This window comes from Papio anubis, chromosome 16, assembly GCF_008728515.1.
Source record: "Papio anubis isolate 15944 chromosome 16, Panubis1.0, whole genome shotgun sequence".
NCBI lineage: Eukaryota > Metazoa > Chordata > Mammalia > Primates > Cercopithecidae > Papio > Papio anubis.
The window spans coordinates 10,111,189-10,124,489 of NC_044991.1; the positions used below are offsets into that span (position 1 = coordinate 10,111,189).

At 40.5% G+C, this 13,301-nt stretch overlaps 1 protein-coding gene and 1 pseudogene across 7 annotated transcripts in view; both read left to right on the forward strand.

Annotated features, from left to right (window-relative positions):
* The window catches only part of MRTFA (myocardin related transcription factor A), a 218,653-nt gene that overhangs the window by 45,375 nt on the left and 159,977 nt on the right, over nt 1–13,301 (forward strand). The window lies entirely within an intron of this gene.
* Nucleotides 5,580–7,342, forward strand: LOC101021167 (annotated as a pseudogene). Its single transcript, XR_161852.4, has one exon. The product of XR_161852.4 is annotated as a 60S ribosomal protein L4-like (transcript).

A 13,301-nucleotide genomic window follows, 5' to 3' on the forward strand; every position in this document is an offset into this window, starting at 1 on the left:
TAATAAACTGTTTCATGGAAACACTGTGTGATAAAAATTAATGGAAAGTAAAGAAAGGTACCAACTTTTATTGAATTCCTGCTGGAGTTAGGCATTGTACTGTAAATTTTCATGTATGTTCTTTTATTGAAATATATCAAGTTCATTGATATTACAGTTTTTCAAGTCTAGGTGAATAATATTGTGACTCAGTGTCTTGAACTGTTTATAATAGCCATTTAGAGGATATAGAATTGTGTAGTGTTTCATGTTATTTCATTTGTTTTCTGGAGAAGGAAAGAAAATAATTATATGAGTTAGTTTTCTTTTTTGGGGGGCTTGCTACTGATTAGCCAAAGGCAGGGTGGAGACTAGCAGGTCTGAAATTAAAGACACCTGTGCTGTTTTGGGAAGTTGAGACTCTTGACCTAGGATTTGCTGAAGTTGGTGCAGGAGAGGTCAGTGTAGGTTAATATTTTCAGAGCTCAAAGCAAATGTGGATTGGGGTTGTTTATAGGTGCAGTTTTGCTTGATCTCTGTATCTGCAAATGGAGTAAAAAAGTACAGTACTGCTGTTTTGGGAAACTTCTGCAAAAGTCCCTGAGCCAATGCAAATTAATCTTCTCCAAAAATACCAAGAAAATTCCCCATTTGGCTGTTTCACCTGGTTGAGGGAATTGACTGTTGTCATTATGCTTGTAAAGAAATTACCAGGCTGGGTGTGGTAGTTCATGCCTGTAATTCCAGCACTTTGGGAGGCTGAGGTGGATGAATTGCTTGAATCCAGGAGTTTGAAACCAGCCTGGGCAACATGGTGAAACCCTGTCTCTACAAAAAACACCAGAAAAATTAGCCGGACATGGTGACATGTGCCTGTAGTCCCATTTGCTAGAGAGGCTGAGGTAGGAGGATTGCTTGAGCCTGGGAAGTAGAGGCTGTAGTGAGCTGTGATTGCATCACTGCACTCCAGCCTGGGTGACAGAGTGAGACCCTGTCTCAAAAAAAAAAAAAAAAAAAAAATTTTTCCACAGTTTTGTTTGTTTGTTTGTTTGTTTTTTATTGAGAGACAGGGTCTTGATTTGTTACCCAAACTGAATTGCAGTGTGGAACAATTACAGTTCACTGTAGCCTTGAACTCCTGGGTTCAAGTGATCCTTCTGCCTCAGCCTCCAGAGTAGCTAGGACTGCAGGCATGTGCCACCATGCCTGGCTAATTAAAAAAAAAAAAAAAACAAAAATTTTTTTTGTAGAGACTGACGTCTCACTGTATTGTCCAGGTTGGTCTTGAACTCCTGGCCTCAGGTGATTCTCCTACCCCGGCCTCCCAAAGTGTTTGCATTTACAGGTGTGAGCCACCATGCCTGGTCCACACGTTCTTTTAAAACAATTATAAATTTGATTTTCTGTTTTTAAATTTTCTCTTGAAATTCTTCTCTCATGGGAGATACCATCTCTATGTTTTTCAGTCATGCAATAGCTGGGGGTCAGAATAAATTGTTCGGCTCTCTCCTAGGTGATATGTAATTAAACTGAAATCTTCCTTCTCCTTTGGACTTGTGCATAGATCTATGAAAGGTGAAAAAAATCTGGTTAAGAGCAGCAGAATTACCTGATACTATACTGTCCTTTAAAGGGCTGAGGTGGACACATTAACATTTCTTAATCTATGCATTTTTCCATGTTTATTTTTCTGTCTATTGAATGAATTACTGTACTTTTCCTCTTGGCCACTTCCTTTTTATGGTTTAGTGAGAGAAACTTAATGTAATTTTTCCTTCTTTGTTGAACAAATATTAGTTCTTTAAAAATAACTTTATTGAGGTGTAATTTATATACTACAGAATTTGCCTGTTTGAAGTGTACAGTTTATTTTTAGTAATTTTGTGGAGATGTGCAACCATTGCCCCACTCCAGTATTACATTTCCAGTGCCCCAAAAAGATCCCATGTAAACACCACTTTTTAACTTCCTTTGAAGTCAGGCACACATTTTATTAAGTTCTGCATCAGATTTAATCTTCTTCCACTCATGAAGTTTTCCACCACTCTGCGTATTGCACCTCTTCTTTCCTCTTCTTCTTTATATATTTCTTATTACTGGTCAAACATACCACTCATTTGTTATTTTACTACATTTTCTCAACACTTTTTAAAAAGTGTAACCTTGAAAAGAAGGGATTTAGCTTTTATTCAAAGTTATTTTTTTCTTTGAAAGTTGTTATCTTGTAATGCCTCAGGCCTCTCAGTAAGAGCTCATTATTCTGGGTTTTTGTTCATTTCATTTGCTATTTATTTATTTATTTATTTTTGAGATAGAGTCTCGCTCTGTCACCAGGCTGGAGTGCAGTGGCGCGATCTCAGCTCACTGTAACCTCTGCCTCCCAGGTTCAAGCAATTCTCCTGCCTCAGCTTCCCAAGTAGCTGGGACTACAGGCGTGTGCCACTACACCTGGCTAATTTTTTGTATTTTTTTAGTAGAGATGGGGTTTCACCATGTTGACTGGGATGGTCTCGATTTCTTGACCTCGTGATCCGTCCGCCTTGGCCTCCTAAAGTGGTGGGGTTACAGGCGTGAGCCACCGTGCCCAGCTGCTATTCATTTATTTTTAAAGGGAATAATTTATTGGTTATTTCTTGTGTGTATATACAGATCAGGTATTAGCTAATTTGGAGAACTCTGCTCTGTGCATAAGTATTCAGATGCTCAGTAAAAGATGTGAATATTGTTGTACATTTGAGCTTTTCCTTTTTTTTTTTTTTTTTTAAGACGGAGTCTTGCTCTGTTACCCAGGCTGGAGTGCAATGGTATGATCTTGGCTCACTGCAACCTCTGCCTCCTGGGTTCAAGCGATTCTCGTGCCTCAGCCTCCTGAGTAACTGGGATCACAGGTGTGTGCCACCATGCCCGGCTAATTTTTGTATTTTTAGTAGAGACTGATTTCACCATGTTGACCAGGCTGGTCTCAAACTCCTAAGCTCATGATCCACCCACCTCAACCTCCCAAAGTGCTGGGATTGCAGGCATGAGCCACCACGCCCGGCTACACTTGAGCTTTTTAAAGGCCTACCTGCCATATTGGTTTGTTTCATTAATGGTGATGTTAAATATCATCATTTGGTTGAGTTCCTGTCTGCCAGATTTATCCATTGTAAACTGTCTTTTCCCGTTTGTGATACATAATCTGTAGAGCCATACTAATTGTTTACTTTTGATATCTCTTGTATAGAAGTACCATGTGGTTGTCACAGTAGCAATACGTCTTCTTAGAGTAACAAACTAACCTGGCTAACAGTGTTTAAAAATTGAGCATTATGGCCAGGCGCGGTGGCTCAAACCTGTAATCCCAGCACTTTGGGAGGCCGAGACGGGCGGATCTCGAGGTCAGGAGATCGAGATCATCCTGGCTAAAACGGTGAAACCCTGTCTCTACTAAAAAAAAATACAAAAAACTAGCTGGGCAAGTTGGTGGGCGCCTGTAGTCCCAGCTACTCAGGAGGCTGAGGCAGGAGAATGGCGTGAACCCGGGAGGCGGAGCTTGCAGTGAGCTGAGATCCGGCCACTGCGCAACAGCGGGGGCGAGAGAGCGAGACTCCGTCAAAAAAAAAAAAAAAAAAAGAGCATTATGTGGAAGACAATATGTGAAAAATGCAAAAAAATGAAGTTCAGAATTCGTTTAATTTGAGCTTCTTTGTAATGTGAATTTTTTTTTTTTTTTTTTTTGAGATGGAGTCTGCTCTGTCACCCAGGCTGGAGTGTAGTGGCACGATCTTGGCTCACTGCAACCTCTGACTCCTGGGTTCAAGCGATTCTCCTGCCCCAGCCTCCTGAGTAGCTGGGATTACAGGCGCGTGCCACCATGCCTGGCTAATTTTTATATTTAGAGATGTGGTTTCACCATGTTGGTCTGGCTGGTCTTGAACTCCTGACCTTGTGATTTGCCTGCCTTGGCCTCCCAAATTGCTGGGATTAAAGGCATGAGCCACCGTGCCCAGCCTTGTAATGTGAATTTTTAAGTGCAAAGTTTAAATACAGTTGCTTAAGAGCCTTGGGATGCAAATCTAGTTTTCCTTAGGTCATAAGGAATTTTTGCTGACAACCCTTTCACAGTTGTACTTTCGTAGACATTATTAACATTTTTCATAGTTTTCAGACAAGTTCTTTCCTGCTTTTAAAATTCCTTCCTCCAGTCTTTTCATGTATCCCTTGGAACAATACAGCTCTTACTGAGGGGTCTAGAGTTGTCTGGGTTTGAACCCTGGCTCAGCAGTTACTTAACCTCTCTGTACTTCAGTATTCTCCTTTGTAAAATAGAATAGTAATACCATATAAGTTTTTTTGAGGATTACATAGGCATTTGGTACTTTTTCTGGTCACAGATGTTCAGTAAGCCTGTATATTATTATTCTCAGTCTGATAAAACTTGTAATAGGCAGTGACTTTTTCCTTTATACGCTGTACATGTATACATAAACATATAAATGTACCTCATAGACATTGCTCAAGGAAATAATCATAGACATTCCTTCTGTAATTGTCTCTGTCCCAATCTTGGGGGGAAATTTAGATTCACTTTTTTAGGTTACTTGTAGGATCCATATGTTAACCATACACCCCCCATCCCACCATGTCTACATTTGCTGCATGTTACTTTGAATATAACACTTAGGCACTGTCTAGTGCTATGAAAAAAAATGGTAAATATTATTTCTACCTCAGACTATATGATCTTTTTTTTTATTTTTTCCAGAGACAAGGTCTTACTCTGTTGCCCCAGGCTGGAATACAGTGGCACCGTCATAGCTCACAGCAGCTTTGCACTCCTGGACTCCAGCAGTCATCCTGCCTCAGCCTCCTCAGTAGCTAGGATTGCAGGCATGTGCCACTATGCCTGGCTGATTTTTAAATTTTTTGTGGAGATGGAGTCTCGCTGTGTTGCCCAGGGTGGTCTTGAAGTCCTGGGCTCGAGCAGTCCTCTGGCTTTGGCTTCTCAAAGCATTGGGATTATAGGTGTGAGCCAATGCACCTGGCCCAGACTATAATCTTAATATGTATGTTGGAAATGGTTAAATTCAAGGCACTGTTACTACCTTACGTCTCTGACCTGAATTGGAGGCCACAGTTCATTAAGTGGCAATCTATTCATCTAAGGACAGCTACCAACTAAATTTTTCAGTGGTTCTCAGTGGGGGAGGTACCGTATATCCAAAGGGTATTTGGAAATGTATGGAGGCATTTTCGGTTGTTAAGTGACTGTGGGTGAGGGATGCACCACTGGCATTTGGTGGAGAAAACTCAGAATTGTTCACCCAAAATGCCAATAGCGTCACTGTTGTGAAATTAAGCTAAATACTTTGGTAAATCAGTAAATAATGTTTTATCTTAGTTATAAAAAAATGTTGAGCCTGGGCGTGGTGGCTCACGCCTGTAATTCCAGCACTTTGGAAGGCCAAAGTGGGTGGATCACAAGGTCAGGAGTTCAAGATCAGCCTGACCAACATGATGAAACCACATCTGTACTAAAAATACAAAAATTATCTGGGTGTGGTGGTGCATGCCTGTAATCCTAGCTACTCAGGAGGCTGAGGCAGGAGAATCGCTTGAACCCAGGAGGCGGAGGTTGCAGTGAGCCGAGATCGCACCACTGCACTCCAGCCTGGGCGACAGAGTGAGACTCTGTCTCAAAAAAAAAATGTTGGAGTGTGGCCTTCTTACCTTTCCATGGCATGTGCTCATCCACTGTTGTCAGTGTACTCTGAAAAAGGGGAGTCATCTGGCAAAAATGTCACTTTGCTTCCTGTATTCAAGGCTCCCATTTCACCAGATACTGTGAACTTTGTTCACACCAATTTGCACAAAAACAACAGACATCCCTATCTTGTTACTGAGTCTTGAGGTACTGGCAGAGTTGGGTCTCACATTCCCAGAGTTTGAGGTGGTGGGACTCACTGTTCTGGCCAGGGTGCTTTTGGAAATATCTGTCATGGAGGCCACATGTTTGCAGCAACCAAAACCTGGCACTGTTGGCACTGTAGAGTGAACACAGCCCAGAAAACGATATGCTATCTGTTCTCCCCTGGGTGCCTCTGCCTTACCAGTGCTGGTCATGTCTAAAGGTCATCATATTAAGGAAGTTCTTGAACTTTTTTTGGTGGTCAGAGATAAAGTTGAAGGCTACAAGACAATCAAGGAGGCTGTTTTGCTATGTAAGAAACTTAAAGCCTGGAGTGATACAAAAAAGGGCTATACCTCTCAGCAAATGAGAGCTGGCAAGGGCAAAATGAGAAACCATTGTATCCAGCACAAGGGACCCTGCATCGTCTATAATGAAGATGATCATATTGTCAAATCCTTGAGAAACATTCCTGGAATTACTCTGCTTAATGGTAAGCAAACTGAACATTTTGAAGCTTGCTCCTGATGGGCATGTGGGACGTTTCTGCATTTGGACTGAAAGTTCTTTCTAGAAGTTAGAGAATTGTGTGGCACTTGGTGTAAAGCTGCTTCCTCAAGAGTAACTGCAGTCTTTCCATGCACAAGATGATCAATACAGACCTTAGCAGAATCTTGAAAAGCCCAGACATCCAAAGCCCTTCAAGCACGTTGCAGGAAGATTCATTGTAGAGTCCTGAGGAAGAACCTCCTGGAAAACCTGAGAATCATGTTGAAGCTAAACCCATATGCAAAGACCATGCACTGAAACACCATTCTTTGCCAGTCCAGCAATCATAAACTCCGGTTGGAGGAGGCAGCGGTGGCAGTGGTGGTGGCGGTGGCGGCGGCAGCAGCAGCAGCAGCAGCACTAGAGGCCAAATCAGGTGAGAAAGGGGATTGTAGTCAAGAAGCCTGTGGTAGGGAAGAAAGGAAAGAAGGTTGTTGGTGTTAAGCAGAAGAAACCTCTGGTGGGAAAAAGGGCAGCAGCTACCAACCAAGACATCAGCAGCTGAAAAAAAAACTTACCACAGAGGAAACGAAGCCTGCTGCATAAACTGTTGGTTTATTCCATAAAGGTCGAATAATTTTGGACAGCTTATTTTAAATAAAGACCTGATCAATGAAAAAAAAAAGTTATTGCTCATGGCAGGAAGCTTTTTGGATGAATCCTTCAGAGCTGTAGTATGTAATCTCTGAATTATTTAAGGGGAATTAGGCCATATTTTCTCAGTTGGGAGAGTAAGGTTTTGTCCTGAAGATTCTGAGGGTGTTTGCGATTATGAATGTGTTTTGGTAGGGTTTAACCTCTAAAATTAAGAGTAGTTGAATGGCTAGGGTGGTTTAGTGGTTAAAGAAAATTGGCATTATTCCTTTAGTAATCTTTGTATCCTCATGGTTGATGGAAATAATACAATTTGTGCCTGGCATTCCAGTGATGCCTGGATATTGTTTGTCCTGTTCTTTCTTTCCTTCTTCGTCTTTTTTTTTTTTTTTTAAAGAGCAAATGATGTATTTGTTTGGCAGATCAATAAGATTTCATTAGGTATGTAATTTAACTTGTTGTAGCTTGTTTCACTTGAGGCTAGTATAGGACTTTGACAAAGATTAAAAAATATATATTTATTCTCAACTTCCACCTCCCATTTTATCAGTCTCTAGGGCAATGTTTCTCAAACATTTTTGGCTGTGGGTCATAGTTCAAGATGTATTTACATTGAGACCCATTACACGCATAAGTATATCGGTATCTAAAACAAAAGTTTCATGAAATAATACTTACCCTTATTAGGTGCAGTGTAATCTGGTTGTTTCTATTTTATTCCATTTTATTTAATTGCAAAATGTTGAGGTTGGCCTAGCACGTTGATTCTGTGACCAGTGTATTATGAATTGCAGTTAAAAATACTGTGTTAGGATATATGTTCATGAAATTTTAACTCAGGCTTTAAAATATATCCCAAGTCTTACTGTCTCTGTCTGCCCAACTATTGCCCTTGGCTAAGCCACCTTCATCTCTCTCTTAGACTTCTCCAGTAGCCTCGTAATTGCATTCTCTGCTGCCTCTCATCCCCTGCCATCACCTAGCTCTGTTCTTTTAGCTGTCTAATTGATGCTTTTAAAATGTTACTCTGGTCATGTCGTCCTTACTATTACTTTCTTTCCCCCACTTTCATTTATCGTGGTAAAATACACATGAAATTTACCATCTTAATAATTTTAAGTGTATAGTTCAGTGGTATTGTATACATTCATAATGTTGTGCAACTATCATCACCATCCATCTCCAGAACTCTTTTCAGCTTGTAAAACTGAAACTTTACACCCGTTAAACAAGTAAGCCCCTATTCCCTCCTCCTCCTTCCCCCTGGAAACTACCATTCTACTTTGTGTCTATGATTTTGACCACTCTAGGTACCTCATATAAGTGGAATCATACAGCATATATTACTTTCTGTTATAAATTTAGCCTATGGGATTTTAAAAAAAGTTTATATAATGTTTTGCATACAAGTTAAAAATTAAAGTAGTAATCATCGACCTCAGACATCTAGAACAAGTTATACCATGGAGCCTTCCTGCTCAGCAGTATTGAGGCCTGGATTGCTTTGTTTCTTCTTCCCTTCAGATTGGCAGAAGTGATTACTTCTCTGGACTTGTTGTAATATTTTTGTTTTTTAGTAAGTGAATATAAGGAGAGACTTGACTTTTTTTTTTTGAGATGGAGTCTTGTTCTTTTGCCCAGGCTGGAGTGCAGTGGTGCGATCTTGGCTCACTGCAACCTCCACCTCCTGGGTTCAAGCAATCCTACCATCGCAGCCTCTCAAGTAGCTGGGACTACAGGCGTGCGCCACCACGCCCAGCTAATTTTTGTATTTTTAGTAGAGATGGGGTTTCACTGTGTTGGCTAGGCTGGTCTTAAACTCCTGACCTCAAGTGATCCACCCCCCTCAGCCTCCCAGAGTGCTGGGATTAAGGTTTGAGCCACTGTGCCCAGCCCAAGAGACCTGACTTTTTTTTTTTTTTTTTGATACGGAGTCTCACTCTTGTTGCCCAGGTTGGAGTGCAACGGTGCGATTTTGGCTCACCACAACCTCTGTCTCTCAGGTGCAAGTGATTCTCCTGCCTCAGCCTCCCAAGTAGCTGGGATTACAGGCGTGCGCCACCACACCTGGCTAATTTTGAGTTTTTAGTAGAGATGGGGTTTCTCCATGTTGGTCTGGCTGGTCTCAAACTCCCAACCTCTGGTGATCCTCCCGTCTCAGCCTCCCAAAGTGCTGGGATTAACAGGCGTGAGCCACCGCACCTGGCTGAGACTTAGCATTTTATTTTTTTTATTTTTATTTTTTTTGAGACGGAGTCTTGCTCTGTCGCCCAGGCTGGAATGCAGTGACGCCATCTCGGATCACTGCAAACTCTGCCTCCCGGGTTCACACCATTCTCCTGCCTCAGCCTCCCGAGTAGCTGGGACTACAGGCGCCCGCCACCACGCCCGGCTAGTGTTTTGTATTCTTAGCATTTTAAAAGACAAGATAATGTGCTGAGCCAGACAGCTCAAGATGCTCCACATCTATTTTATTATTTGCTTTTGGAAAAGGCACTATAGTAGTATGTATGGAAAGGCTGACTTGGAAGTCATGACGTCTGGGTTCTCCTGGCTTTGCTGCTTTCTTACTTGGAGACCTTGGGCAAATTGCTTACAACCCTTCTGAACTTTAGTTTCTTCAGCATCTGAAACCACTGGATACTTTAGATTTCTTCAAACCCTAAAATTCAGAAATTCTGTCATCTCTTTGACAAGGTTTTGAGACCGTAAAAGAGTCTGTTTTTCTGTTCTGCCATTCTGATTTTTTTCCCATGTACTGTAATCTGAATGCTTAGAAGAAGGACAGTGAATTTTAATCTGTCACACTCAATTATTGTGATGAAATAATTCCAGAATTGTGTTTATAAAATAGTCTGGACATACAAAGTACTATGCAGGTGACAAGTACTATATATACCACTATGGGGATAAAACTGGAGATGAGCACCTCATCCTGTGCACTTTCTGTGAACTGCTCTGTGGTTATGATCTTATGATCCACTTAGAGCAGTGGTTCCCAACATTTTTGGCACCAGGGACCAGTTTTGTGGAAGACAGTTTTTCCGTGGACCAGAGCAGCGGGGGCAAGGTTTTGGGATGAAGCTCTTGCACCTCAGATCGTCAGGCGTTAGATTCTCTTAAGGAAAGTGCAACCTAGATCCCTTGTATGTGCATTTCACAGTAGGGCTTGTGCTGCTATGAGAATCTAATGCTGCCTATGAGAATCTAATGCCGCTGCTGATCTGAGAGGAGGCGGAGCTCAGGCGGTAATAGTTGCTCTCCTCACTCCTGCTGTGTGGCCTGGGAGTAAGGTTTGAGCCACTGTGCGCAGCCCAAGATACCTGACTTTTTGTTTTTTTTTTGAGACGGAGTCTCACTCCTGCTGTGTGGCCTGGTTCCTAACAGGCCACGTACTGGGAGTTGGGAACCCCTGACGTAGAGAGTCTTTTGATTCTGCTTTCCTTGAATTGCAAAGCTGATTGGTTGCAGCATTCTCTTTGTATTATGTTTTGTGGCTTGAGTGTGCCTAATCCAGCCAGAGGTAAAGCTGGGGAATTGTCCTCTTCTTTGGTCTTGGGGCACTTCAGGAAAATTTAGCTTTAGAAAAGATAAGGTTACCAAAGTTCTGACTGCCTAGTTTGTGAGCTGGGCCCCTAGTGTCACATAGGGAGCTATGGTTTCATTATTACACATTTTGTTTTTCACTAAATATCGTAGGTTTTTTCTCTGAAATGCTAATGCGCTGTCATGTGACTGTATTTGCCTTCAAGTTATTGGGAGGATTGATAGACATCTGTTATAGGCAAAACAAAGCTCTGTTTTTTTAATCAGGGAAGAATATTAGTAATAGAGCTCTTTTGTAGCTCTCAGGCTTTTCAGGCTCTTTCATAGTCCCATTTGTTAAAGACTTTTTACTTTATTTTGCCTCATTTGGCAGAAGACATGGAGGTGCTCTAAATCTATTAGCTGCTTCACTCCAATGAGACTCTTACCATTGTAGTACCTAAGGGCACTGTTCAGCTCACCCCTGTGTACTCATGGTCAGATTGCCATCAGCCTTCCTTTTTTTCATACAGAAAGAACCGTAATGTGCATACTCTGTCTGTATAACATAATGAACTGACTTCTGGGCAACTTTAATTGTAACCTTAAAGGAGCTAATGATATTCATGTGTTAGGTAGGTTTACCTTGATTTTTGAACAGTGCAGTTTCCCAGGGAATCAAAGTTAGATTGCTTTACATTGTAGAGAAGGGTGTGTGTGTGTGTGTGTGTGTATGTGTATAAAGGTAAAAGCTTTGTTTTGTGACTGTATTGAAGGAAGTAACCTAGGGAAGTTTTATTAAGACTGTGAATAAGAGCAAATTGATGAGTTTTTTTGGAAAGAGGATTAAAGCAACTCATAGGAATTCAGCACCCTGATGTATGTCATAGTGCTAAAATTTGCTTAGTGTTAAAGTCAGATGGCATAATGTAGAGTTACCATGTGACCAGCAATTCCTCTCATCATTATATACTCAAGAGAATTGAAAAAATATACCAACACTTGTACATGAATATTCAAGAAACTTGTACATGAATATTCATAATAGCATTATTCGTAATGGGAAGAAATGGAAGAGTCCAAATGCCCATCAGCTGATGAGTGGATAAATAAAATGTGGTATAGCTATACAGTTGAGTATTATTTGGCAATGAAAAGGAATGGTGTACCAATACATGCTTCAACATGGATAAACCTTGAAAACATTGTGCTAAGTGAAAGAAGCCTGTCATAAAGGACCACATACTGTATGATCCCATTTATGTGAGATGTCCAGAATAGGCAAATCACTAGAGACAGAAAGTAGATTAGTAGCCGCTGAGGGCTGGAAGAGAGGGGAATGGAGAGTGACCACTTGAAACAGGAATGGGGTTTCTTTTTAAGGTAAAGAAGATGTGTTAGCTAGTAGTGATGGTTCCCCAGCTTTGCGAATTACACTGAAATCCACTGAGTTGTATACTTCGAAAGGCTGAATTTTATAGTATGTGAATTATATACCAGTAAAGCTATTATCTAACAAGTAGGACCAAATTATTTGTATGGGTAAGATACCTATCTTTTTTGCTGAGTAGAGCTATATGAAATTCTGATACATGGAATGCCTTGATTAAAGATACTCTGTATCATCATTTCTCTAAAGGCTTATGTCAACTTGGAAATCATAATTGCGAAGAAAACCTTTTTTCGTATTGAAGAATTAAATGTTAGATGTAAAATTCCATAGCGTCTGACTCTATGGATGCCCACAAGAAAGGAATAAGTTGTATATATATTATATATATATTATAATCTAGAACTAGAAATATTACAGAAGGGAAAGCCCATATGTATATGCCTCATAAAACTATAAAGTTGGCTCTTTCTCAAACAATGGGATACTAGTTTACACACTTACATTTTGCAAATATTATAAAATCTAATACTACCAAGGCTATGGGAAAAGAGAAACCCTAATACACTGCTGATGGGTGTGTAAGTTAGAGCTCTGTAGAAAGTTTTTGGCAAGATTTTGTGAAGGTGATGAATATATCCTATGAACCAGCAGTTCAGAATATACATTTTATATATCTTTTGCATAAATGGTGAACCTTTCATTTATGCAAAAGGAAACATGTACATACGTTTTAATTTCATTTATATTTATGATAGGAAAAAATTTGGAAACTATAGAGAAATGGATAAGCAGGCAGTGGCATTTTAATGCAACCTATTACTCTACTACAGTTAGAATGGACAAATTGCATCTACATGTGTCAACATAGATACATCCTGGAAGCATTATGTTGAGAAAAAAGAAAGCAAGTGGCTTGGCATGGTGGCTCATGCCTGTAATCCCAGTGCTTTGGCTGAGGTGGGAAGATTGCTTGAGGCCAGGAGTTCAAGACCAACCTGAGTAATGTCGTGAGAGCCTGTTTCTCTTATTTAAAAAAAAAAAAAAGAATAAAAATAAAAAGCAAGTTACAAAAAGTTAAATGTGATACCTCTTATGATCATTTAAGACAAAATAAAAACATGCCTATAGTCCCAGCTACTTGGGAGGCTGAGATGAAAGGATGAGACGGGACAATTGCTTGAGCCCAGGAGTTCCAGTCTAGCCTGGACAGCTTGGCGAGACCCCATCTTTTAAACAAACACATCAGTCAATCCAATACTGTGTTGTCTATGGAAAACATATGTATGCTGCAAAATTATTTTAAGATGTGTATTAAAATAAGCTATATTACCTTCAGCAAGATATTTATTTCTGTAGGAGAAGACAGCACAG